Below are 12372 nucleotides of genomic sequence, written 5' to 3'. Positions count from 1 at the left end.
TTTATTCTTCTATCTTTTTCTAAGGAGGTCCACCAATACATGGTGTAATATCCATTTTTTTATTATTATTTATTAATGGCATTTTCGTAAATTTTTATAAAGGTATAGGGTGTTTTGGTAACTTGGAACGGGCTGTTCAAAAAGCGGAACGGGTCGTTCCAAGCACAAAAAATGAACTGAGTTTGAAGTAGCAGAACGGGCCGTTTCCAAAGTTGGAACGGGCCATTCTAGATGGAGAACGGACCGTTCTGGAAGGAGAACAGACTGTTCTGGATGAGTCCCGGAACGGGCCGTTCTGGTTTCGGAACGGGCCGTTCCAGTTCAAAAATTTGCGTAGATTTGAAAGGCCCTGAACGGGCGTTCCACTTTTGGAACGGGCCGTTCCGGGTAGAGGAGGCAAACTTCTATAAATAGGGGGCTGGGGGTTTGGAAAATGGGGAACTTGAGAGGAGATCCTAGAGAGAGAAAGAGGAGAGAGAGAGAGAAAGAAAGAGAGAGGAGGAGAATGAAAAGAGGAGAGAGAGGAAGAGAAATCCAGAGAAGGAGGTTCTGCAAGGGGAAAGAAAAGAGAAGGGAGAGGGGGAGGTTCTGCCCTAGTTTCGATTTCTGCTTTTCCAAGTAAGGGTAGTACTTATAAGACTTAATCTAGTATGTATGAGCATGATAGGGGTAGTATAACTTTTAATATGCTATTTTGTTTATATGAAGATTGTCATTTGTTTATGTTGATGGTTGTTTTTAGGTGTTTAATTATTCATGTTATTATATTGAATGATTTGGCATGATTATGGAAAAGTTCGTATGTAATTATGGAATATGCTATATGTGTGTGGTTTGGAAAGCTAATAGAACTTAGAGGAGTAAGGTTATGGTATGGATTAGATCTCTTGGTGAGATCAGGATATAATCTTTGGAAAAATATGGAATTAGGAGTCCCATGGTGAGGATTCCAATATGGAACTTTTCCAAAGGTTATATAATAAACCACTTCAGATGTTAGGTGGATTCTGAAGTACTCCTCTAAGTATTCTATTTGCTACCGGTATGGGTCCAGGCCGAGTCATACCAATGGATGAGGTGGCCACGATCACCAGGGTTACGTGACGACGTAATCCAACTGTATATTTCCCATGAGAGGTTAGGCGTGAGACATGGGTTGATGACATGTTTCACCGTATCAACACTTGGTTTGGATGTGTTGAGGCCAACATTTGGTTTGGATGTGTTGGTTACATCATGGATTATACAGTGGTGTGACTTTGTTTTGGATGTGGAATATGTATACATATGGTATGAATTGTATACATTGGTTATGGATTCTTTATTATCATAAAATATGTATGCGTTGGCATGGATGTGTATACATTATATTTTGGATTGGTCTATATTTAGCTTGGAAATGACTTGTTGGTCTGGATAAATACTGTGGATAAATATCTGTTTAATGATATTTTATTATGATGTACTATGATTGGTTTTATATGTGCTAACCCTTATATTTCCATGATGGATTGTGATGATCTCACTATGTGGGGGAGCAGATCAGGTATGAGGCCTTGGGATAGCAAGGAGTCTTTTGGATAGCTGCTTTGAGAAGTGACTAGGTTTAGAGCTTGACCAGCACCTAGGGTGTCTTATTTTGATGTCTTCATGACGTAATTATATTACCTTTTTGTATTAATGTATAACCTTACTGAGGATAATGACTTTATTATAAAAATATGTTATATATTTTAGAAATAATTTTATATGTTATTGTATATATACACTCTAGCGTAGCTGGCCCTTGTTCTATTTTCTTTATTATATATTATTTTATTTTGGTTGGTTCTGGATGTGACGGCCTAGGGTGGGTCGTTACACATGGCATGCCCTTGGAAGCTAAGGGTTGCCAAAGAAACCTTTCTCTCTTCACTCACTCCATGGCAAGAAAATAATTGTTCTACTTTCATTTCCCAATCCAAATAAGTTTTAACATTGTCTTTGCCATGGAATGGGGGAAGAGTGATGTGGGATTCCCTATTGGAAGACTCCCTATGTCTATGTTGTCTTGGAGGTCTTTGATAGTAATCATCATTGTGATGACTACTATAGAAGATATCACTTGGAGGTTGGGTATGATGCCCTTCCTCCTCATGAACACTTGAATGCATCATATGCCCCTTTCCTCTTGAGGATTTAGGAGAAGTGACTCTTGGTTTTGAACCACTAGCCTCTCCTCCCACAACTAGCCTATTAAGCAACCTTTTTATTTCTTCATTATTTTTTTCAAATTCTCTTTCTTTTCTTCTCAACTCTTCCTCTCTTTTTATATTTTCTTCTTCTTTTTTTCTTAGGTACTCTTTTAGTTGCCTAAGTTCATCCATAACACTAGACCTAGAACTACATGAATTATGACCATGGACACTAGAATGATCACTCATCTTTGATCCAAAAAGAGTTTTCACAAAATTGTTTTCAAAAAGGTTTGAAAAAGGTTTTCACAAAGAGTGAGTGATAAAAGGTTTTCAAAAAAAAGGTTTTCAAGGTGCAAGATAGGTAAGAAAAGGCCTAAGTGTACAAAGTGAACTATCAAAGGGAGGTGGACTACTAGGAATTACTTAATAACCAAGCCTTATCAAGTAATAATCACTAAGCCTTTTCCACTTTTCTCACAAAATAATTTGGCACAACAATAAAGTGTGTGTGTGTGCACGTTCCCCTTAGTAGGCAAAAGCAAGCCTTCTAAACGGAATTGGAGACAAAGATAAAACCCTAAACAATTATACTACCAAAAACTTTAAAACATGCAAAAAGAAAGCACTTAAAACATATACTAGTCGAAGTCCTAGGTGAAGGTTTTCAAATCACCTTCAACTACACGAAATTAAACCAAAATGAAGAGGTTTAAAAATGGCCAATTACAAACCAAAATAAAGAAAGAAGGCCCAAATACAAGTGGCTCAAAAGAAATCAAGCAAAAATATGAAAAGACAAAATTTTTAGGTCTTCAACTCCTCCACTTGGGTTCCTTCACAATGAGCAAACTTGTTAGTCCTCTCCAAGTGTTTAAACACTCCTTTTGTGTGGTGTAAATCCCTCCAAAGGCTAGGTTTGGATTCGGTTCACTCCTCCACTCAAATCCACCAAAAGTTTGCTAGTTTGCTAGATAGGTTCTTCACCTACATTCAAAATGAAACCAACCCAAAGAGCAAGAGTCCAAGAAATAAAAACTGAAAATGCACAATTAGAAAAGGCTAAACTCAGAGAGAATTGACTAAGACAAAACAAAAGAGGCCAAATAAAAGACAAACTAAAATTAAGACACAATTAAAAAGGAAGCACACAAAAGAGTAATCCTAGAATGGCACTAGAATGGATTAGTGTTTAGTCCACTTGCTTAAGTCTTTTAAATGATTCGGTCCAGCCACTCTTAAAGTCTCAAAATAGGTTCAATAAGGTCAATAAGGTCTTAAGTCCAACTCCCAAATGCATAGGTAAAGTCTAAGTTCACAAGTCTAGCAACAAGTCCTTTTTGGTCAAATTTTTTTTTTGTTCTTTCTTTTCTTTTCTTTTCACGTCACTTTTTTTTTTATATATACTTTGGGTCCAATTTCCTTTCTTTAATGTTCAGCCTATTTGTTGCTTAGGTTTTGCACTTGTGGGTGGGGAAAATTAGGTCAAATTTAGGAGAAAGAGAAAGAAGACAAGTGACGTGTTCTTAGAGGGTTTTAGGGAATCTTTTTAGTGGAATTGGTCTTGTACTATTTAGGACAAGGTTTTTTGTACTAAATTTCCAGCACACCTCTTAGATTCTTTTAGAGTTATCAATCATCAAATATAGACCATCACAAGTGGAAATGCAAGGGAAAAGTGGGCAGCAATTTATGTGCATGTGCAAGGAAGCATTTTACACATGGAAACTCAAAAATACAAGGAACATGCTAGGACTAAGTAGCATGCATGAATGACTCCTAGATGGTAGCTATATGTCACGCCCACTATATATCATGTAATATGGTATTTTTGGTTCATGTATTCATGCAATGTGTTTGGCATACATACATGGAATTTGTGTAGACAATATAGGAAACAAGACTTTGACAAAACTTAAAAGATTCAAAAATCAAAAAGCATATTCATATGAGACTCAAACCTAAAAATGAAAAAGCATGGCAAACACCTAACAATGGAAACCTAAAATATTCAAGGAAGGATCACAAGGAACAAAGTGTGAACCCAAAACTATTTGGCCACACAAGAGAAGACAAGAAGGAGAGAAATGACCGAATAGAAAAAAAGACAATCAAGAAGACAAGAAAGACAAGATTTTACCCTTGATGAACCTTGGCTCTAGATACCACTTGATGGGATCCTCCCTTCCATGGATGATTTCGGCTCCTTGAAGAGGGACTCCTTGCCCAAAGATCTAGGCTCACCAAAGGATGATAAATGGAACGTTTAGGGTGAAGGGGAATTTAGAAGTGAATAGATGAAGGTGGGGAAAGTGTATGGTTGCTTAAGGTGGGTTGGCTCACTCCAAAATGAAGATGGAGGCCACTCTAGGGTTTCACTCTCCAAGGGTGGAGAATGAAGTAGGCTAGCCGAATTAACCTAATGACTAAGGATGGGATTTTGAGACATAAAATGCTCACTCAATATCATATAATCCAAAGTATTTACAAGGTGTGGTGCATTGGGTATTTATAGGAGGGGAGACATCTAGGGTTTCATTTGGAGTATGCATGGCCAAAATTCACAAGGCAAATGCACTCCAAATGAAATGCAAATGAACCCTAGATGCAACTTGGTGGCCAAGGATGAAATCTTTGGGTTTAGATTGACTATATCTAGGTGCATGATAAGACCATGCAACCTTTGCCCTCCACTTGGGCCTAAGCCTTTTTAACACCAAAAATAGATCGAAGAGCACCAAAAAAATGCGTCACCCTTCTAATTTAACACCCTAGCCCAAATTAAAACCCTAATCATCTAGAGCACCCCATAATACAAGGGTAAAATGGGAAATACAAGAGAAAATAAATTCTCAGTCCTAAGCACCTCAAAATACAAGAGTAAAATTGGCAAATAAAATAAACCCTATACTAATGAGGCTTAGGAGAGAACTAATACTCTATGATCATGAGGAGAGTGTCCCTTGGTGTGTGAGATCCCTCCTCCTCTTCAACTCTCCTAGCCATGGATCTAGTGATGGGGCCCACATGTGTCTTCAAGGATGGTCCTCCATCAGTTTTTATAATTAGAGTTAAAAAGAGTTTAATCAGAGAAGTTAAGAGAGGGTTGAGGGTTATGTTAAGTCAGACGAAGCAATTTCCAACAAAGTTTTGAATGAGACAAATATAATACATGTTGTTATTTCTAACGAGTGTGTTAGTGTTTCAGAAAAATATAAGTACAGGCAAAATGAAGAAAAGTGCATGTGCCACTTCTTACACCAGAATCAAGATAAAGGAAGGCAGATGAAAAGATCAAACATAGCCAAGCTTAACACAAGAAGGAAAATGATCAAGCTTCAGATGATACAGACCACAGACAAAAGGCCAAAACAAGCACTACAAGAAAATTGCGAATTAGAGAGGGAAAGATCCTTCGCAAATCCCTCGCTAAACAAAATGGCGAGGGACTAGCGAGGATTTGCGAAGGACTATTCCCTCACTAAATTCAAGTCGCTAATTAGCGACAGATGCATATCCCCCGCAATTCTCTCGCTACATTCCTTCGCTTTTCCCTTGCAACCAGCTTCGCTAGTCTGTCGCAAATTTGTGCCGCTAATTCGTCGCTATCGCCTCGCAAATGTAGAACCTAAATTCCCTCGCTAAAATGTCGCAAAACCTTCGCAAATATGTCCTTCGCTAATCCCTCGCAAATATGTCCTTCGCAAATCCCTCGCTAATCCCACGCAAATCCATCAAAGCATATGGATTGAGTTCCCTCACAAATACCACGCTAATCCCTCGCTAATATCTTGCGAAACCTTCCTAATTTATATATATATATATACATTATTCTCTCATGAATCCCTGTAGATATGCTACTTAATTCAACTACATAATTTTTTTTCAATTCGACATAATTTAAAATAAAAGTTGCATGTAACAATATCTCTTACAAAACCAAATTGTTAAATGTCTTACAAAATCCAACTTGTGCATACTATCTTAAAGAAACCCAAACTAATTAATGTCTTACAAAAAGAAAAGTCAAATAACGAGACATCCTAAATAGTAATCAACCTAAGCTAGTAAAATCATCTCGTCCTTGATCCTCCCTATGTTGGTTGGTTGATGGTGTTGTTGATGGTTGAACTGCCTGAATTATTTGCCTCATCATCTCTGGTAATTGTGTTTGCAAAAAAGAGGTCAATGCATTATTTATAACTGTAGTGACCCGTTCTTCTGTCATAGGCGTAAGATTTGTAGAGGAACCTGCAACCTCTGGAAATGAAGCTTGGGTAGAGCTACTAGTTCCAAGATCCAAGCTATGTCCCATGTAATGCACTCTTTTCTTGTTGTTTTCTCCTGCAGCTTTTAACCAAAGATCAGAATCAATTACAGGATGAGATGAAGTGTCTTCTCCATACTTTTGTGTCATTGATTCTTCATATGTTTCCTACAAATAATAAATAAATAAAATAAGTGAAATAGCAAGAGGTTAAAAAAGTACATAATCAATCTTAAAATATAAAATAACATACAATAAATTTTTTTGCCCTAGTTGAGACAAATTCACCATCATTTTTTTTGTGAACTTTGTTATACACTTCACGATAAAAACCTTTTAGTCTACAAAAGATTGTCAACGTATAAGGATATATTTAATGAGAGGGTCTTTTGTATGCGAGTAAAAAGTAAATCACAATAACATTTGAAGTGATCAAGATTTAATATAATGTGTTGTGATTACTTTTTAAGTCATTTAAGTTTTTAAAAAACTTCCATGACTCTTATGCTTTAATGTTGACCAGATCTAAGTTGATAAGTTTAAGTTTAACTACCCATTCTAGTTTTTAAGTAAGTATTTAAGTGTTTGCCTGATAAAAGTAGTTAACGATGATTGATACCAAGATGCGTATGTGTTGTTGTGTTTTATGTTTTAGTTTCTATATTATTTTTACATTTTGATTCATGTGTACAAATTTTATGTTTTTATTTTTGTATGCTTTAAGTCTATCAAGATTTATTTTCTTTTCTTTTTCCTTCTCTCATATCCTCTTCTTTTTTCTCCTCGTCACCTCTTTCTTTTTATTTTGCAAATTCTATTTCCTTTAAATCTTTTTATATCAACTAATTTATGTTGATTCTAAATCAAAGAGTCTCAAGATTGTAAAGTTCAAATATGTTTCTTATATAAAATAAAGATGACATGCTAGTTTCAATTTGTGGTGACACTTTTTTTTTTTGTACGATTTCAACATCTTTTTAATCTTGTTATGTAAAACACTTTGATTTATCATTTAATTGTTTTTTAAGATAATATCATGTTTTCTCCAATCTCCAAAAATTACATCCAACAACTATACTTAATAGAAACATTTTTGTTTTCAAAATTGACAATTTAACAATCATTAATTTTCTTTTTATGCTTTTATACCGAGTTTCGATTTTGTAGTAGTGTCAGGAAATCTATAGTTAACATAACTACATGACAATTGATAACAGAGATTAAAACATGAAAGAATTGCTCAAATAATAGTGGCACAAATATTTGAACAAATCAATTTATTGATCAAATAAAGTTATAATTTCATTATCTTCATAATAATTGTAATGGAAAAATGATAAATATATGTATATATAATCAAAAAATTAATCATAATGGAACTTTGTTATGCAAGTGAGTTTATATTTACAAAGAAAAATTAAAAGTGGCAGTGAGTAAATTTCTAAATAAAAAGACCACTAGTTTAGCTCCTGGGCCCGTTTAAAGGATTTCTTTAATGATAATGTTTAATTAGTCGACAATATGTTAGCTACTTATTATCCCTTGTTAGAATATGATTTACTGCAACAACCAACGTACCATTTTATCAACTAGCAATAGTAACAACAGAGTGAAAGACTGCATTAGAATATGGAAAATGGCACTTACTTTGGAAGCATCAAGAACCATCAGTACTATGTCTGAAGATTTAGCAACAGCAATAACCTGAGAGAATCAGAGAAAATTCAGAAAACAAAAATCCTGCGCTGTTAATAATAAGGAAGCCATGCTTTCCAAAGCATTCAATGAAAAGAACCAAACAACACATTCTACTCGGGACAGAGAAATTTTAGTTTTACCTGCCTCCCACGTCCCTTGCCTTCAGAAGCACCTTCAATAATTCCAGAAATTTTAGTTTTATCCCCCTACATATCCTCAAAAAGCTAGAACATACCTTTCAGAAATTGAACAAAACAAGAATTGCAGAAAAAAGGAACAATCGAGGAAAAGCGAAAACAACAAGCTAGGTTATAGGCAGGAACGAATTGATGCAGGAAGTGTTAATTGATTGGAAAACAATCATGCAATGAATAGAAAGGCGTCCAAACAATACGAATCACAGGCACGGACCATAAAACCTAGATTGAAGCAATAAGCAGAGTAACAGAGAGATAACGAAAAAATGGAGAGAGATTACGGTTTGAGCATTGTGCCAAGAGAGGCCTCTGTAAACGTTGACGGAGAAGGTGGCAGTGAGGTAAATGGTGGCGATTCCGAGTGTGGCGGTGAATGCCTTGAAAGCACTTCCCCAACCCTACCTGCTATTCCCATTCTCACCCAACTCCACTAGGTTTTCCGCACTTCCCCCTCTATTCTATTTTTCTTCTACTTCTATACCCTAAACCTAAACCCCCCCCTCAAATATATATTTTTTGTAAAAAAAACGTGTAGTGCGATTCTTCTCAAACAGATCAATACCTTTGGTATTCTGCATTAGCAATGTTTTCAAATTAGAAATAAGGTATAATATTTATTAATAAAAAATCTAAAAATATTTTTTTAAAGCTTAAGATTATTTTAGTAGTTAAAAGTATCCTTTTAAAAAAAGTATTTCTTCAAAATAAACTAACTCAAATACCAACTAAATAAAATTAGTTTAATTGCTATGTACCAGCACCTAAGAAGATTCACACAAAATGTCGATAAAAAAATTGATATATACGAGTTTTCAAATATCAATTAAAAATTTAAAAAAAAATCATATATATATATATATATATATATATATATATATATTAATTTATGAATAAAAGAAGTGTTAATAATAAGGTGTAATCGAATTGGATGGGATCATATCAAATTTATTAATCAAATTTAATTCACCATAATTGGGTTGGATAATTGAATTGATTAATTATAATATTAATATATTTTAAATACATGTTACATGCAATATTAACAACAAAAATGCAATAATGTTCCAAATAAGCAACACTAAGTCACTAGTAACTATTTTAATTACATAGTAAAAATTAAATAACTAAAATGAAGTGAAATATTTACTCTATGCAATTAGTTTTGTTTTAAATTTCAAGTATTTATTACTTTTACCTCTTATAATATTAATATTGCTTTTATTTTGAATACTTTTAAATAAAAAATTAAATTAAGTTGATTAAAATTTTTACAATTCAAACTACTGAAACGAATATTACTTAATATTATACGTGTTATATATTTTTTTTCGGAGAAAAGGTAAGTGTATTTTTTTTTTCACACAATCATGCAATATTTATTAGTTATAGAAAATGCATTAGTAGTAAAATAAATACTTTAAAAAGTAGTATTTCTTTTAACAACATTATAATAAAATTTTTATTTAAGATTTATTTATATATGATATAAATACTAAAATTACAATTGTATAAAAATATAATAATATTTGGAACAAAAAACTTATAAAAACGAAAAGTATTATAACATACTGATGTGGCGAGAGAGAAGAAAGTAAAGTTATGTTTATTGAAAAGAAAACACACACACACACACATATATATATATAGAGAGTTATGGAGAGAAGGTAAATTAAATTAAATTTATTAAAAAAGATAGAGTAAAAAAAAAACATGTTGAGCAAAAACGTTTTTGAAAAAATCGTGATACATGTTTAGAAAAAAAAAACTTCCTTTATATATAATATGATAATTAACAAATATCTTGATAAAATTGATTAATATATATATAATTTATGCTTACTTTAATTTTTCAAATATTATATATGAAATATAAGCTAAATATTAATTTAGAGTTTTTTAATGTTGATCCTTCCAATTTTTTAAAATTATTTTTAATCCTTATAGGATTATCCTTTCTCAATTTCAATCTTTATAATATTTTTTTTCAAAGTTTAGTCAATATAAGTTTATATTTTTTCTTTCTAATTTTTAGTTGTTAGTACGAAGTTGCATGAACTAAAGTGAAAGAAAATTATAATATATATTTAAAGAACTAAAATTTGAAAAATTCATATTTATAAGGATAAAAATTTAAAGAACTAAAATTGAGAAAACATGAACTTACAGAGACTAAATTCATATATAAATCAAAATAAAAAAAAATATTTTAAATTATCATAATTAAGAAAACAAAACATATACGGACTAAATTCATATTGTAAACATATAAATTATATTTAAAATTTTTGATGATATATATATATATATATGTGTGTGTGTGTGTGTGTGTGTGTGTGTTTTAAAAAATATATATGAGTTCAAAAGTAACTCTTAAAAGAGTTATTTAATGAATGTAATTACGTTATATATTGAATTTCTTATTTAATAAATTAAGTCTAAAAATTTGTATACTTTATCTTTTAATCAATAGTTTTATTTAATAGATAATGTTAGATAATATTTAATAATTTTTAAAATTAATATTAGATAATATTTAATAATTTTAAAAATATTTATAAATATTCAATAATTAAAAAAAATGAAGAGATAACAAATAAGATAATATATATATATATATGTAAAATAAAAAGAAAAAAATATGAGGAATTTCAAATTCTTACTTTTTTAGGAGAATTTGAAATTCTACTATTTCAAGAAATTTTACAAATACTTGAATTTCAAATTCTACTAGCAACGAAATCTCTTATTTGCGAGGGATTAGCGAAAGACCTTTTCCCTCACTAATTTGCGACGGATTTGCGAGGCATTTGCGAGGGCTATACTTATAACTCATTAGCGAGGGATTTGCGACAAGAAAACTCCCTCGCTAGATGAAAAATTCGTTTTTATATTTTGGCTCATAATTTAGCGAGGGCCTAAGTTCCTCGCTAAATAAGCACTAGCTTTAGCGACGAATTTGCGAAGAGATGAAGGTTGGTCGCAAAATGATCCTATTTAGCGAGGGATATAAATCCAAGCTATTTCCTCGCTAATTAGCGAGGGATTAGAGAGGAATTGTATTCCTCGCCAGTCCCTCGCTAATTAGCGAGGAAATAGCTTGGATTTATATCCCTCGCTAAATTCCCTCGCTAATCTGCGAAATTCTTGTAGTGAAGTATCAAACAAGACTAAGTCAAGAACAAGACAAAAGTGGTTAAGCACTGAATGAAATCCGTATAGACCAAAGACGGAACTCCTTCAAGTATCAAACGAAGATAAGCCAAGGCAAAGCACATCACGAAACAAAGTCAAATGATAGATGAAATATGAAATGTGCGCCAGACAATAATGAATCAAATATCAGACAAAGGTATGTCAAGCACAACCTAGAGCGCATCATGAGAACTCAGACGAAGGCTGCTCTAGAATCGGAAGAAAGTCAACCACGTATTAGACGAAGGACAACATAGACTGAAAAGTATTCCAGACGAAAACAAAGTTTGTCCATCTACAATGTTGACTAGACCAAAGAAAGTCAAAGCATTAATGACTAATGCTCAGACGGAGATAAGACTTGAGATGCACATGGACTAACAGACACAGACGAAGACTGCCATACAAGTATTTGAAAAATCAAGTCTCAAGAGACAACTCAGGCATCGTCTACGAACATACGAAAGCTCTCAACATGATCGCGTGATTAAAGGAAAAGACAAAGAAGAAGAAGAAAAACAAGTCAAAAGCAAAAGCATGTCAGAAAAAGTACATCACTTTTTTAGATAAAGACAACGTTCTATAGCTACGCAACCGGAAAAGGACAAAAAGTTCTTAGGTCTCAGCTAAAGTCAGACACTGCTACTAACAAAACGAAGAAGACTTCACGCAATGTCTATAAACAGGAAGCAACATTTAATGCAAGATCTTGTGCATTAAATGAAAGATCAAACTAGTCATGAACGACTACATTCTGCTTCAACGGACATTTGCAACAGGCAAATTTTAGAAGACTATATATATGTCATAACTTCAAACCTTGAAAGGCTGACGTTGACAAAGA

The 12372-nt window shown here is 33.0% G+C and overlaps 1 non-coding gene across 3 annotated transcripts; it reads right to left on the bottom strand.

Annotated features, from left to right (window-relative positions):
* Positions 1-6073: 6073 nt before the first annotated feature.
* On the bottom strand, positions 6074-8832 carry LOC109811232 (uncharacterized). Of its 3 annotated transcripts, none has more exons than XR_014431572.1 (4): positions 8618-8832; positions 8280-8345; positions 8089-8145; positions 6074-6609 (listed from the first exon to the last, which is right to left on the bottom strand). It is a non-coding gene; the product is annotated as an uncharacterized LOC109811232 (transcript). The 3 variants fall into 3 exon arrangements; XR_014431571.1 differs by having other exon boundaries at positions 8280-8363; positions 8618-8831; XR_014431573.1 differs by having other exon boundaries at positions 8280-8311; positions 8618-8828.
* Positions 8833-12372: the final 3540 nt, after the last annotated feature.

This window comes from Cajanus cajan, chromosome 2 (genome assembly GCF_000230855.2).
Source record: "Cajanus cajan strain Asha chromosome 2, NIPB_CcT2T_4, whole genome shotgun sequence".
Lineage (NCBI taxonomy): Eukaryota > Viridiplantae > Streptophyta > Magnoliopsida > Fabales > Fabaceae > Cajanus > Cajanus cajan.
This window is presented reverse-complemented; position numbering and strand designations above follow the sequence as displayed.